We start from the raw sequence: 16,401 nt of genomic DNA on the forward strand, positions 1-16,401 counted from the left end.
TTGAAATCAAGCTTCTATGATTTTAATACTATCACAGATCGTTGTAGGTTTCCAGTATTATGTAAATACTCAAAGCGACTGTAGATGACATAACACCGGAAACCGAAACCGATTTGTCACGGTGAATAGAGGGAAGGATGTAGAATGATTGGATGCTAAACAGCGTGATCGTCAGCACCCTTTAACTCGTGTTAAAACGAACAGCCAAGGCCATACGACTACAACCAGAGTAATAAAAAATTTCACATGTGTTCTCCAGTAAATAATATCCGTTCATAGTGCTGTCATACGTTACTAGTATTAGTAAATAGTAGATGGCATAGTTACGGGCGGATGATGGCGAAACTAATAGGATGAATCAGCCACCCAGAAAACACATTAAAATATTCCTTCAGTTAAATAGCCACACAAAATGTCAATAGTTTTTTGCTATTGTTTCCCCAGAGTCCAAGATTAAGGGTAAGTCTCGCGATAGACCAGTAACTTTCCTCCTATCGGCATACAAAGTATGCGACGCCACAAACACTGCATACCGGCGGATCTTTATGCAGCAGGAGCTATGGATTTGTCATTGAGTGTTGTCCGATACGAAAGCGAGTGAGGACCATTTCGTCCTACTTTAAGTTCGAAAGAAAGTCTGCCATGGTCGACACGATCGCCTCAGGGGGATGAGGGGGGAGGGGTGGCGGTGGGGTGGAGGGTGGGGGGGGGGGCATTATTAAACTTAACTGTGACGTTTCTGGTAGGCTTCTTTAGCTGCTCTGACAATTTCCTCTTTCCCGAATTATTGCTCCATTTATGATGGTCATAGTAACTCATGTCGGATTTTTCCCACACCTAACCTGCCGACTCCTCGGTTCTCTGTTGAAGTTCAATGTTTTGCATCTCTGAACCATATTTTGCGAAACTGAACGTTAGTGCTTTGTTTCATACTGTCGTATTTCTTCCCTCCACTCTTTGAACATCGTCTGAAGCGTTTACCACGACGGATAATCTTTTTTTTTTTTTCAGCCTGTAGTTGTACCTTTTGATGTGAGCTTTTGGATGACTGGCCAATTGACTTCGAATTCGTTTACATTTACGTTAACAATTTAAAACCAGGTGATTGCACTTTTTCGTGGCCACTACGAATATACATGAAGAACACCGCCTTCGAGTGATGTAGAGATAAAGCAGGGAGTAGAATGCCGGCGGAGCAAGACCTTTCCAAGGCCAGGGCAAGAACACATTTCAACTCCGCTCGAAATGTTCGAAAGAGTTGAGTAATTTGACTTGTGCTAGTGTAACCAGGTTCGGGATAAACACCTTGAACAGTCCAGTAACTGAAGTAAGCTTGAGGAATCAACACGAAAACAATTTCATTGAGTTACGTTCGTAAACCCTGTCTATTGATCTGTACTGGACGTGCCTGCGTAATGAGTCAGGCACTGCATTGGTATTTGGTAGAGCGGATTTGAAAACCCGGAGAAGGTTGTCCGTAGTTTCCGAGGTTCACTTCAAATGATTGTTTCCAAAAGTGTCGCCGTTGATTTACAGCCTGTTCTTGCCCAGCCAAATCGTACGTTTCGACTGTAATGATGTCGTCGTCGACGTTGGTGAAACTGGAGCTCAGATATATGTGGACTGAATCGAAAACTTTACATTTCAAATGCATTTTTAGTAACTAGGATAATTTTTTCACTTCCACCCCCGTAGCCGTGTGGTCTGATTCTCATGCTAAGAACTGGAACGCATTTGCTTCTTCTGTCGTATATTTTCACCTGCATCATTTTTCGCAATTCATTATGAAACCCGGATATATATATATTCCGACGGGCATTAAACTTGCAACACCGAGAAGGATAGTAGGTAGCGAAATTAAGCTTATTGTGCGTTTAGAGTAGGGTAGGAAGATGGACTGCATCCGTGTGGTGCAGGGGTAGCGTTTTAGACTAGTAATGGAAACGCCCTGGGTGGCGGTTTCGGACCTAGTCACTGCTTAAATTTTGAATTAAAATCATCAGCAATGCCGGCTGAAGACTTCCGCCATTAGACGTTACCCTCATTCTGCCAAAGGCCTTGTCAAAGAGGGCGGAGGAGTGGACAGAGGTTCAGGTCGCTCTCTTGCGCTTGGGGTGGGGAACTGCTCCTAAACGACGGAAGAATCATCAATGATCAACGGCATAAGGATGCAGAAGGCAGTGGAAACCACTCCATCAGAGACACATAAGATGAATTCAAATAACACGTGGCCTATAATTGCACAAGTGTCATGATGATCTCTTCGTTGGCAGAAGATAACAGACTAGTGCACCATTCGGACCTCCGGGAGACGACTGCCAGTTAAGATGACCACAAGAGTAACACTGAATAACCAACGACAGAATAATGTTTTACGAGCCGGAGCTTGGAATGTCAAAAGTTTGAACATGGTAGGGTAGCTAGAAAATATGAAAAGGGTAATGTTAATGCTAAATCTAGATGTAATGATGGTCAGTAACTGAAATCAAAAGAAGACAAGGATTTCTGCTGAGACGCTCGTAGGGTAATATAAAAGCAGCAGAAAGTGATATAACGGGAGTAGGATTCGTTATCAATATGAAGGTATGGTAGAGACTGGGTTGCAGAGAACGGTTCTGTGAAAGGGTTGTCCTGATCAGAATCGACAGCAAACTAACACCAACATCAGCAGTTAAGGTATACATACCTACGTCGCAAGCAGAAGAGAAGAGATAGAGAAAGCATGGGAGGATATTGAAATGGTAATACAGTACGTAAAGAGAGATAAAAATCTAGTAGCCACGGGGGACTGGAATGCGGTTGTAGGGGAAGGAGTAGAAGAAATCATTACGGGAGAATATGGGCCCGTAATAGGAATGAGAGATGAAGAAGACTAATTGATTTCCGCAATAAATTTCAGTTAGTAACAGTGAATACCCTGTTCAAGAATCACAAGAGGAGGTATACTAGGAAAAGGCCGGGAGGTACGGGAAAATTTCTATTACATTACAGATTCTGAAACCAGATACTGTATTGTAAGGTATACCCCCCCCCCCCCCCCCCCCCAAGAACCATGGACCTTGTCGTTGGCGGGGAGGCTTGCGTGCCTCAGCGATACAGATAGCCGTACCGTAGGTGCCACCACAATGGAGGGGTATCTGTTGAGAGGCCAGACAAACGTGTGATTCCTGAATAGGGGCAGCAGCCTTTTCAGTAGTTGCAGGGGCAACAGTCTGGATGATTGACTTCTGGCCTTGTAACACTAACCTAAACGGCCTTGCTGTGCTGGTACTGCAAACGGCTGAAAGCAAGGGGAAACTACAGCCGTAATTTTTCCCGAGGGCATGCAGCTTTACTGTATGGTTTAATGATGATGGCGTCCTCTTGAGTAAAATATTCCGGAGGTAAAATACTCACCCATTCGGATCTCCGGGCGGGGACTACTCAGGAGGACGTCGTTATCAGGAGAAAGAAAACTGGCGTTCTACGGATCGGAGCGTGGAATGTCAGATCCCTTAATCGAGCAGGTAGGTTAGAAAATTTAAAAAGGGAAATGGATAGATTAAAGTTAGATATAGTAGGAATTAGTGAAGTTCGCTGGCAAGAGGAACAAGACTTTTGGTCAGCGAATACAGGGTTATAAATACAAATTCAAATAGGGGTAATGCAGGAGTCGGTTTAATTATGAATAAAAAAATAGGAGTGCGGGTAAGCTACTACAAACAGCATAGTGAACGCATTATTGTGATCAAGACAGACACGAAGCCCACGCCTACTACGGTAGTACAAGTTTATATGCCAACTAGCTCTGCAGATGACGAAGAAATTGAAGAAATGTATGATGAAGTAAGAGAAATTATTCAGATAGTGAAGGGAGACGAAAATTTAATAGTCATGGGTGACTGGAATTCGGTAGTAGGAAAAGGGAGAGAAGGAAACGTAGTAGGTGAATATGGATTGGGGCTAAGAAATGAAAGAGGAAGCCGCCTGGTAGAATATTGCACAGAGCACAACTTAATCATAGCTAACACTTGGTTCAAGAATCATAAAAGAAGGCTGTACACATGGAAGAATCCTGGAGATACTGACAGGTTTCAGACAGATTACATAATGGTAAGACAGAGATTTAGGAACCAGGCTTTAAATTGTAAGACATTTCCAGGGGCAGATGTGGACTCTGATCACAATCTATTGGTTATGAACTGTAGATTAAAACTGAAGAAAGGGCAAAAAGGTGGGCAGTTAAGGAGATGGGACATGGATAAACTGACTAAACCAGAGGTTGTAGAGAGTTTCAGGGAGAGCATAAGGGAACAATTGACAGGAATGGGCGAAAGAAATACAGTAGATGAAGAATGGGTAGCTTTGAGAGATGAAATAGTGAAGGCAGCAGAGGATCAAGTAGGTAAAAAGACGAGGGCTAGTAGAAATCCATGGGTAACAGAAGAAATATTGAATTTAATTGATGAAAGGAGAAAATATAAAAATGCAGTAAATGAAGCAGGCAAAAAGGAATACAAGCGGCTCAAAAATGAGATCGACAGGAAGTGCAAAATGGCTAAGCAAGGATGGCTAGAGGACAAATGTAAGGATGTAGAAGCTTATCTCACTAGGGGTAAGATAGATACTGCCTACAGGAAAATTAAAGAGACCTTTGGAGAAAAGAGAACCACTTGTATGAATATCAAGAGCTCAGATGGAAACCCAGTTGTAAAGCAGAAAGGTGGAGGGAGTATATAGAGGGTCTATACAAGGGCAATGCACTTGAGGACAATATTATGGAAGTGGAAGAGGGTGTAGATGAAGATGAAATGGGAGATATGATACTGCGTGAAGAGTTTGACACAGCACTGAAGGACCTGAGTCGAAACAAGGCCCCGGGAATAGACAACATTCCATTAGAACTACTGATGGGCTTGGGAGAGCCAGTCCTGACAAACCTCTACCATCTGGTGAGCAAGATGTATGAGACTGGCGAAATACCCTCAGACTTCAAGAAGAATATAATAATTCCAATCCCAAAGAAAGCAGGTGCTGACAGATGTGAAAAATACCGAACAATCAGTTTAGTAAGTCACGGATGCAAAATACTAACGCGAATTCTCTACAGACGAATGGGAAAACTGGTATAAGCCGACCTCGGGGAAGATCAGTTTGGATTCCGTAGAAATATTGGATCACGTGAGGCAATACTGACCCTACGACTTACCTTAGAAGCTAGATTAAGGAAAGGTAAACCTACGTTTCTAGCATTCGTAGACTTAGAGAAAGCTTTTGATAATGTTGACTGGAATACTCTCTTTCAAATTCTGAAGGTGGCGGGGGTAAAATACAGGGAGCAAAAGGCTATTTACAATTTGTACAGAAACCAGATGGCAGTTATAAGAGTCGAGGGGCATGAAAGAGAAGCAGTGGTTGGGAAGGGAGTGAGACAGGGTTGTAGCCTATCCCCGATGTTATTCAATCTGTATATTGAGCAATCAGTAAAGGAAACAAAAGAAAAATTCGGAGTAGGTATTAAAATCCATGGAGAAGAAATAAAAACTTTGAGGTTCGCCGATGACATTGTAATTCTGTCAGAGACAGCAAAGGACTTGGAAGAGCAGTTGAACGGAATGGACATTGTCATGAAAGGAGGGTATAAGATGAATATCAACAAAAGAAAAACGAGGATAATGGAATGTTGTCGAATTAAGTCGGATGATGCTGAGGGAATTAGATTAGGAAATGAGACACTTAAAGTAGTAAAGGAGTTTTGCTATTTGGGGAGCAAAATAACTGATGATGGTGGAAGTAGAGAGGATATAAAATGTAGACTGGCAATGGCAAGGAAAGCGTTTCTAAAGAAGAGAAATTTGTTAACATCGAGTATAGATTTAAGTGCCAGGAAGTCGTGTCTGAAAGTATTTGTATGGAGCGTAGCCATGTATGGAAGTGAAACATGGACGATAACTAGTTTGGACAAGAAGAGAATAGAATATTTCGAAATGTGGTGCTACAGAAGAATCTGAAGATTAGATGGGTAGATCACATAACTAACGAGGAGGCATTAAATAGGATTGGGGAGAAGAGAAGTTTCTGGCACAACTTGACTAGAAGAAGGGATCGGATGTTCTGAGACATCAAGGGATCACCAATTTAGTTTTGGAGGGCAGCGTGGAGGGTAAAAATCGTAGAGGGAGACCAAGAGATGAATACACTAAACAGATTCAGAAGGATGTAGGTTGCAGTAGGTACTGGGAGATGAAGAAGCTTGCACAGGATAGAGTAGCATGGAGAGCTGCATCAAACCAGTCTCAGGACTGAAGACCACAACAACAACTAGGAACATATAAAGACTCAGATCTCAATTTAGTAATCAGAGTAAGCTGAAATTTAAGAGACTAGGCAGGAAGAAATATGCACAAAGAAGTGGGATACGTGTGTACTACGGAATGAAGAGAGCGCTTGAAGTTCGCTAAGGCTGTAAATACTACGATAATAAATAGTCATTATGAAGTTCAGTTGAAGAGGAATGGACATCTCTAAAATCATAGAAGTTGGAAAGAAAAGAATAGGTACAAGGTAGATTACAGCAAATAAACCAAGGGGAAGAAATAAAAATACTTCAGCTGATCGACGAAAGTCGGAAAAATGGCTAGGCAATTCAGTAAAACAGAAACACAAGTTGCTGAGGAATGAAATAACTAGGACGTGCAGGGAAGTTAAGAGGAAGTAGCTGCATGCAAAATGTGATTGATTCAGAAAAGATATGACTGTCGAAAAATTAAAACAACCTTCGCTGTAACTAAAGGCAAGGGCGGTAACATTAGGAGTGCAATGGGAATGCCGCTGTTAAATGCAGAGGAGAGAGCGGATAGGCGGAAAGAATACACTTTAGGCCTCCATTAAGGGAGAACTTGCCTGGTGACGTGGTAGAAGAAGAAATAGGGGTCGATATAGAAGGGATAAGGGATCCAGTATTAGAATCAGAATTTAAAAGAGCTCTGGAAGGCTTAAAATAAAATAAGGGAAAAGCGATAGATAATACTCCATCAGAATTTCTAAAATCATTGGGGGAAATGCCATGAAAACGACTATTCACGTCGGTGTGTAGAAGGTAAAAGACTGACGATATACCATCAGACTTTCGGAAAAACATTATCCACATAATTTAGAAGATAGCAAGAGCCGCTAAATGCGAGAATTATCGCACAATCAGCTTAACGCCTCATCCGTCCAGATTACTGGCGAGAATGATACACAGAAGCATAGAAAAGAAAATTGAGGATCTGTTAGATGACGACCGCTTTGGTTTTGGGAAAGGTAAGGAAACTAGCGAGAAGTGCTCACGTTGCTCCTGATTCAGGAAGCAAGATTGAAGGAAAATCAAGACACATTGGTAGGATTTATCGACCGGTAAAAAGGGTTCGACAATGTAAAACGGTGCAAGATATTCGAAATTCTGAGAAAAATGGAGGTAAGATATAGCGAAAGTCAGGTAAATGCTGTTCAACTATAGACAGAAGAAACAATGGCGGAAAAAAGGAAGGTTCAAGAGTGGAATTAAAATTCCAGGTGAAAGGATATCAGTGATAAGATTCGCTGATGACATTGCTTTCCCCAGTGAAGAATTACAGGACCTGTTGAATGGAATGAACAGTCTAATCAGTACAAAATGTGAATTGAGAGCAAATCGAAGAAAGGCGGAAGTGTTGAGAAGTAGTAGAAATGTGAATAGCGAGAAACTTAGCATGATCACGAAGTAGTTGAAATTAAGGAATTCTGGTTCCTAGGTAGCAAAATAACTGAAGACAGACTGAGCAAGGGTGACATAAAAAGCAGACTAGCGTTGGCAAAAAGGGCATTTCTGGTCAAGGGAAATCTAGTAATATCAAACACCAGTCTGATGCTACCTGTAGCTCGACATTTACGAGCAGCTCGTAGTGGCTTGCTTTCCACGCATTCTACTTAAAAATTGTGATTAAAGCTTTTGCGCTTAATATTTATTTTATGCGTGACGTGTAAGTACTGCTTCTTTTTGTGCTGTTAATCCGTTTTCAGTCTTCAAACTGTATTTCTGTGCTTTTACATAAGTAAAAAGTTGCCATGTCTGTTGCTGTCAAATACACTCCTGGAAATGGAAAAAAGAACACATTGACACCGGTATGTCAGACCCACCATACTTGCTCCGGACACTGCGAGAGGGCTGTACAAGCAATGATCACACGCACGGCACAGCGGACACACCAGGAACCGCGGTGTTGGCCGTCGAATGGCGCTAGCTGCGCAGCATTTGTGCACCGCCGCCGTCAGTGTCAGCCAGTTTGCCGTGGCATACGGAGCTCCATCGCAGTCTTTAACACTGGTAGCATGCCGCGACAGCGTGGACGTGAACCGTATGTGCAGTTGACGGACTTTGAGCGAGCGCGTATAGTGGGCATGCGGGAGGCCGGGTGGACGTACCGCCGAATTGCTCAACACGTGGGGCGTGAGGTCTCCACAGTACATCGATGTTGTCGCCAGTGGTCGGCGGAAGGTGCACGTGCCTGTCGACCTGGGACCGGACCGCAGCGACGCACGGATGCACGCCAAGACCGTAGGATCCTACGCAGTGCCGTAGGGGACCGCACCGCCACTTCCCAGCAAATTAGGGACACTGTTGCTCCTGGCGTATCGGCGAGGACCATTCGCAACCGTCTCCATGAAGCTGGGCTACGGTCCCGCACACCGTTAGGCCGTCTTCCGCTCACGCCCCAACATCGTGCAGCCCGCCTCCAGTGGTGTCGCGACAGGCGTGAATGGAGGGACGAATGGAGACGTGTCGTCTTCAGCGATGAGAGTCGCTTCTGCCTTGGTGCCAATGATGATCGTATGCGTGTTTGGCGCCGTGCAGGTGAGCGCCACAATCAGGACTGCATACGACCGAGGCACACAGGGCCAACACCCGGCATCATGGTGTGGGGAGCGATCTCCTACACTGGCCGTACACCACTGGTGATCGTCGAGGGGACACTGAATAGTGCACGGTACATCCAAACCGTCATCGAACCCATCGTTCTACCATTCCTAGACCGGCAAGGGAACTTGCTGTTCCAACAGGACAATGCACGTCCGCATGTATCCCGTGCCACCCAACGTGCTCTAGAAGGTGTAAGTCAACTACCCTGGCCAGCAAGATCTCCGGATCTGTCCCCCATTGAGCATGTTTGGCACTGGATGAAGCGTCGTCTCACGCGGTCTGCACGTCCAGCACGAACGCTGGTCCAACTGAGGCGCCAGGTGGAAATGGCATGGCAAGCCGTTCCACAGGACTACATCCAGCATCTCTACGATCGTCTCCATGGGAGAATAGCAGCCTGCATTGCTGCGAAAGGTGGATATACACTGTACTAGTGCCGACATTGTGCATGCTCTGTTGCCTGTGTCTATGTGCCTGTGGTTCTGTCAGTGTGATCATGTCATGTATCTGACCCCAGGAATGTGTCAATAAAGTTTCCCCTTCCTGGGACAATGAATTCACGGTGTTCTTATTTCAATTTCCAGGAGTGTACAACTTCGCCTGTTAGTTCATGTACTAAATACTGTTCATCTTAACATTCAGCTATCTATATTTTAAATGTTAAGTAGCCTACTTATATTTACGGCTACTAGATGGCACTCTTGGTGTAATGTCCAGCTACCCACACTTGCTAACGCGGGCGCCTCAGTCTGTTGTTCAAATGGCTCTGAGCACTATGGGACTTAACTTCTGAGGTCATCAGTCCCCTAGAACTTAGAACTACTTAAACCTAACTAGCCTAAAGACATCACACACATCCATGCCCGAGGCAGGATTCGAACCTGCGACCGTAGCAGTCGCGCGGTTCCGGACTGAAGCGCCTAGAACCGCTTGGCCACCGCGGTCGGCCAGCCTGTTGTTACCTGTGGTTTTATAGGTATATGGAGCCCATAATGGCTCGCCTTTCATGTATTCTCTTTAAAAAGTTTTGTGACTAAAGCCTTTCTGCCCTGATATTCATCTTATGCGTGACATGTAAGTACTGTTTCTTTCTTGCACTGTTAATCAGTACTTACACTTTTATATAAAAAATTTTCCCATGAATCTGTACTTAATGTTATCGCCACTTTCTGACGAAGGCACTCATAGAAGTGCTGACACCTGATCAAAAGACTAAAAATTGTGACCGCGGACTTATTTAGTTTAACTTTAATTGCATTTCAACAAATTAAATATATCAAATCACCACACTCTTTCAGGATACTCATACATTCGGAATAATACCAACCACTACTTCATTTGTGTAGACTGTTGTATAATTAGTTTACTAATGCTGATCATATGTATGCGACCACTGAAATGCTTTTTCTCGTCACGACGAGCCGATTAAACATTGTTATTCGTGAGGGCTTCTTGACTGTTTCTAGCTTGCGGTGGAAATGTGATGTCCACATTTAAGTATTATAATGTCCCTTGTTACATCCGTATCCAAGTAATGATAGTGAAACTTATGTACTTCATATCTTGGACGCTTTTTGGCAGGAGCACAAAGGGCTCACACCTGTGGAAATTATGCCTTTTCGACTTTTTGTAACCGATCGTAGAGATACGTCAGCATAACAGGCACAGATAGATAACCTTGTTTTACTTTCCTGCCTTGCTTATAGAGCACATGATTTTATAATATTCCTTACTTCCTTATTCAATACCCACACGATGAATCGTCAGTCCCTTCTTACGATCTGAGGCAGAAGATATAATCCTAGTGGCTTATAGCTCACCAGTTATTGAACTGCGCATTGTTTTTGACTAAAGAATAAACAAAACAAAAAACTGTACAGATATATATGTAACTGAAAAGTATTAGTAGTAACGAAAAGAGATGGAGCGCTTAAAGGGCAAAAAACGAAACACTACTCAGTGACAATAAAATTCAATGTACAGCAAGGCTGTACGTATTTTTCGGATGTGCAATGCTTCCACTGCCCATATGCGCTGTGTCAAAGGCAGTACTGCCTTCCCGCTCCCCGCTTTTGACTTCTGTGAGCGACTCTGATCTTCCATTTGTCAGCACAGACGTATCTTCCGACAAATAAACATAGACTGGAGCCATGACCATCTTCAGTGAGATTATTCCACAGGCCTTGAAGCTAACTTTAATTGCGTTCCATCTCTCCCACATTAAAACAAGTGGACCACCTCTCCCAAATAACGTAGGTCCGTCTCTCCCGGCCGGCCGGGGTGGCCGAGCGATTCTAGGCGCTACAGTCTGGAGCCGCGCGACCGCTACGGTTGCAGGTTCGAATCCTGCCTCGGGCATGGATGTGTGTGATGTCCTTAGGTTAGTTAGGTTTAAGTAGTTCTAAGTTCTATGGGACTGATGACCTCAGAAGTTAAGTCCCACAGTGCTAAGAGCCATTGGAACCATTCGTCTCTCCCGACTCTCTGGAAGAAGACCACCGCGACTGTTATCTGCAGGTAGCGAATTCGATGGCCGTTAGTTTCATGCGTACCTATTTGTGAAGCTTGCAGTGAAAAAAAAAAAAACTGCATTAATATTGTGCAAACTAGGGCCTTGATACAAAAATTATGTAACTACACGATAAAACTTTTCGGCCTACCAGAACAGAGAAAGTGATTTATCTCCCGAGTTAACACAAAAATAACAGCAACACTTTTGCACCACATTTTTTCTCGAAAGAGCTTCCTCGCAAGTAGCGGGGGATGCTCTCTAGCGGCGCGTTTGTGAAATACGCCACCGATCTCTCACCCAGTGGTCCAGCTCTCCCAGATTTGCCTTATGTTTTTATTTGCAGTTCCCATTTTAATAATTGTGTGGACTTCAACTACAGTAATCTCAGTACATTTTAGCACAGTCGCTAAAACCTTGACGTAGTGTAACCACACAACCATATCTTCATGATCAGCCAGCTACGTGTCATGAAAACGAAATTGGAAACATCTGCCGAATCGACAAAACGCGCCTTAGGAAGGACACCCAGTATACATATGCTGAGGGAATCTAGGCGCTTCAGTGTGGCACCGCGCGACCGCTACGGCCGCAGGTTCGAATCCTGCCTCGGGCATGGATGTGTCTGATGTTCAATTTGCTCTGAGCACTATGGGACTTAACTTCTGAGGTCATCAGTCCCCTAGAACTTAGAACTACTTAAACCTAACTAACCTAAGGACATCACACACATCCATGCCCGAGGCAGGACTCGAACCTGCGACCGTAGCGGTCGCGCGGTTCCAGACTGTAGCTCCTAGAGCCGCTCGGCCACTCCGACCGGCGTGTGTGATGTCCTTAGGTTAGTTAGGTTTAAGCAGTTCTAGGGGACTGATGACCTCAGATGTTAAGTCATATAGTGCTCAGAGCCATTTGAACGATTTCTGAAAAAAAAAAAAAAAAAGTTACGCCAAGGAGTCGTGCGACGTAAACGGAAGTTGGTAGGCGTTGTTCTAGATATGAGTGGCGCCGGTAGATGAAATCAAGTTTGCATTATATACACGCGCTAACGGTCGTGAGCGTCAGTTACCTTTGAGATTGGACATGGTGAGCTGTGATAGTCAAGAAAGCCTTTAAAGGGACAAAAACAGCACCTCACTGAGTTTGAGCGAAGTCATGTAATAGAGCTACGAGAAGCTGGGTGTTCCTTCTACGATACTGCAGGAGGACTTGCCAAGAATATAGCCACTGTGCATGAGTGCTGGTAGCGGTGGTCATGAGAATGTACAGTCGCAGGAAGACAGTGCTTCAGACAGCCACGCGGCACTACTGACAGGGAAGCCCATCGTGTTTGACGTATGGCTCTGGCGCATCTTACTGAATCTGCAGCAAGAATTTGAGCAGCAGTTCGCAGCTCAGTGACACAACGAACTGTTGCTATTCGGTTACTTCAAGAACAGCTGCAAGGTAGCTGCCCGGTAACGCACATTTCACTGACCCCAAACTACCGCCATTTGCGACTTCAGTGGTACGTAGCGAGGGCTCGACGGAAGACAGGGTGGAGGTCTGTTGTGTTTTCTGATGAAAACTGGTTCTGCCTCAGTGCAAGTGATGGCTATCGGTTCGTTCAAAGCAGGCCAGTTGGAGGTCCTGCAACCAACATGTCTACGCACTAGACACAATGGATCTACAACTGGACGTATGGTCTGGGGTGTGATTTCGCATAACAGCAGGAGCACTCTCGTGGTTAGTCCATACACCCTGACTGCAGATTTGTACGCCAATCTGGTGAATAAACCTGTTCTGCTGCCATTCATGAACAGCATTCCAGCGTAACGCTCGCCCACATACCGCTGTCCTGAAAGAGCAGTAACAGTCAGTGCATTGACTGACTAAGAGCAACAGGCATGGACCTCCATCGCACAAACTGACATCTGACACCTGTACAAAACTAAGCATGCACGTTTGCATGCTTGCATTCAGCATTTTGCCGGCCGCTGGTGGCCGAGTGGTTCTAGGCGCTTCAGTCTGGAACCGCGCGACCGCTACGGTCGCAGGTTCGAACCCTGCCTCGGGCATGGATATGTGTGATGTCCTCAGGTTAGTTAGGTTTAAGCAGTTCTAAGTTCTAGGGGACTGATGACCTGAGAGGTTAAGTTCCATAATGCTCAGAGCCATTCAGCATTTTGGTGTTTACACTGGTTATTAGTGAACCAACATTTCACATTTGCAACGCCGTATCTCGCGCTTACATTAAACTGTGATCTTGCAATGTTAACCACTTAAAAGCGTTATCTAGACAATTACATTCCCGAAGTTTCATTAGTCTACATTAATTATTGTTGTGATTTTTTTTCTGTCAGGTATTTTCGATCAAGAGTCATGTATATATTATATATATGGCTCTTGATCGAAAATACCTGTTGTTGTGGGTACTGATGCTTTCTGTACCATCCCGATAAGTCTGTTACAAATCCACTATCACAAAAAGGTATATTTTAATATTTTATCCTTTACTTAACTGTCCCACAAGGAAACTGTCCAAACCAACATATCCAAACCTGAATGAGATTTTCACACTGCAGCAGAGTGTACGCTGACATGAAACTTCCTGACAGATTAAAACTGTGTGCCGGACCGAGACTCAAACTCGGGACCTTTCCCTTTCGCGGGCAAGTGCACTTGCCCGCAAAAGGCAAAGGTCCCGAGTCCGAGTCGCTCTACCATGGTGTTCTACCATGGTAGAGCACTTGCCCACGAAAGGCAAAGGTCCCGTGTTCGAGTCTCGGTCCGGCACACAGTTTTAATCTGTCAGGAAGTTTCATGTCAGCGCACACTCCGCTGCAGAGTGAAAATATCATTATGGAAACAACCCTCAGACTGTGGCTAAGCCATGTCCCCACAATATCCTTTCTTCCAGGAGTGCTAGTTGTGTAAGGTTCGCAGAAGGGCTTCTGTGAAGTTTGGATGGTAGGAGACGACGTACTGCCAAAATTGAAGCTGTGAGGAGGCCTCGTGAGTCGTGCTTGGGTAGCTCAGAGGGAGCCGGCACCGTAACTCAGAGTGTTCGGTCAGAGGGTTAGCTGCCCTCTGTAATTAAAAAACTGAGTTAATCGATCAACGACGAACTGACACGGGTGTCTTGCGACGTCCGCACCGAGCAGATACAACGAACAAAAACAAACAAAAACAAAAAAATTAATTAAAGATGGTAGAGCACTTGTCCATGAAAGGCAAAGGTCCCGAGTTCGAGGCTCGGTCCGGCACACAATTTTAATCTATCAGGAAGTTTCATATCCAAACCAGCTGGGAAATTTTTTACACAGGAAGAATACACCGAGAGAAGCACAATGTCAGAATTTTACCTGATAAAGACACGCTGCAAGCAATGAAAAAAAATGTTGTAGTTTGCCATATTCATAGCTCACCAGGAAGCTGGTGAGGTGTATACCACTGCCGTAGTTGCAGCATTGCATGTGCGACATGGTGGGCACATAGACTTGGTTGATAGCACATCGGGAAACAGCTAACTCGTCACAGTGTGATCGTAATCTGTAAAGAAAATTCCAGTTTCCGTTGACAGGTTCTCCAACATCTACTATTAGTTCGAATTTGCAACTCATGAAGTTACCCTATTCATCTGCAGTGGTTGATAGCAGCATCTGTCTCTGTGCAGGTTACAGAATGTCACAGTAATGGGGAAAGCAATTAATGTTTTCAACCTTGCAATGATGAAATATGAAGAACAGTCGAAATCACACACTTCTGAAGACCTACATACGTGTTATTTACAACTTCCTTGGATATTCATTCAAATAATATAGACATTTGATTAGGAATTGTGGAAACATTTAAAGAAACAGGGAATAATTCAGATCATTGCATGAATTATGGTTCAAACGATGATTATTGTGCTAATTAAAGTCCAGAACAAAAATATAGTGCCTTCTAAGCTCAAAGGAAACATGTGCAATAATGTCTTTCAGTGACAAAGAATGGGCTGTGTTTTTTAGTTAAACAGGGGAGGGAGAAAGCGGTTAATCTTAAGCAGTGCACGAAGTCGGTTTTGTTTCATAAAATCTGAACGTGAATTATATAACTCGAAGAAAGTTTACGCAAAGTATGAAATACGTGCCAAAATGAAACCCGCAAAAATTGTGAAAGGAAAACTATTCGAATGTTTTTTATTCCAGTCTTTGATCACAATATCAGTTCTTTAGACGATGACCGGTTTCAGTCATCAACCATGGTGTAAAAAAGATCTGAAGATGGTCATTACGGACTGAAACCGGTCATCGTCTAAAGAATTGACATTGTGATCAAAGACTAGAATAAAACACATTAGACAGTATTGGATCACTGTTTGTATACGCGACTATGTCGCAGTTGGTGAAAAAACTATTCGAAAGATTTAGAGTTGCTAGTGAGATGAACATTACCGGTTTCCAGGCGACTTCGACCTATTTAACAGATTCAGGAAATTATATGGAAAAGAAAGTCGCAAAATTACGAAGTTTACCCCAAGCAAACATTATAGGAGATGTCATTAACAGGTAATAATACAGGGAAATTCATAGCTGACGTTATCCCCAAAACTGCTGTGTATAAAGCCCATCCAGTCTCGTTTCATGCAAGAACTGTGTGCAAACCTTATTTTATCAGTTCAACGAAAAACCGTGGGAGTCGCTTGTGCAATCAACGAATGCTATGACACATTCTTATACGACATTTACTGTGATAAATATCAGTGGATTATTGTTGGGCACAGCTTTATACCTGTATTCAGGAATATCACAGTAAATTAGGACCACAGATTTTTTTAAAAGCGCTATTTGCTTGCAAATACCTTTTAATCTGCGTAGTAAACTCTGGAAAAATGGGAGAGGATAATTTTCAATACTACATAAAAGGCGTCTTCTTACCATTTGCAGAAAATAATCCATTGCTTTTGTTTGACTTTTGACCTGGGCATAACGACACCTCTCTTTAGGAA

This window comes from Schistocerca nitens, chromosome 1, assembly GCF_023898315.1.
Source record: "Schistocerca nitens isolate TAMUIC-IGC-003100 chromosome 1, iqSchNite1.1, whole genome shotgun sequence".
Lineage (NCBI taxonomy): Eukaryota > Metazoa > Arthropoda > Insecta > Orthoptera > Acrididae > Schistocerca > Schistocerca nitens.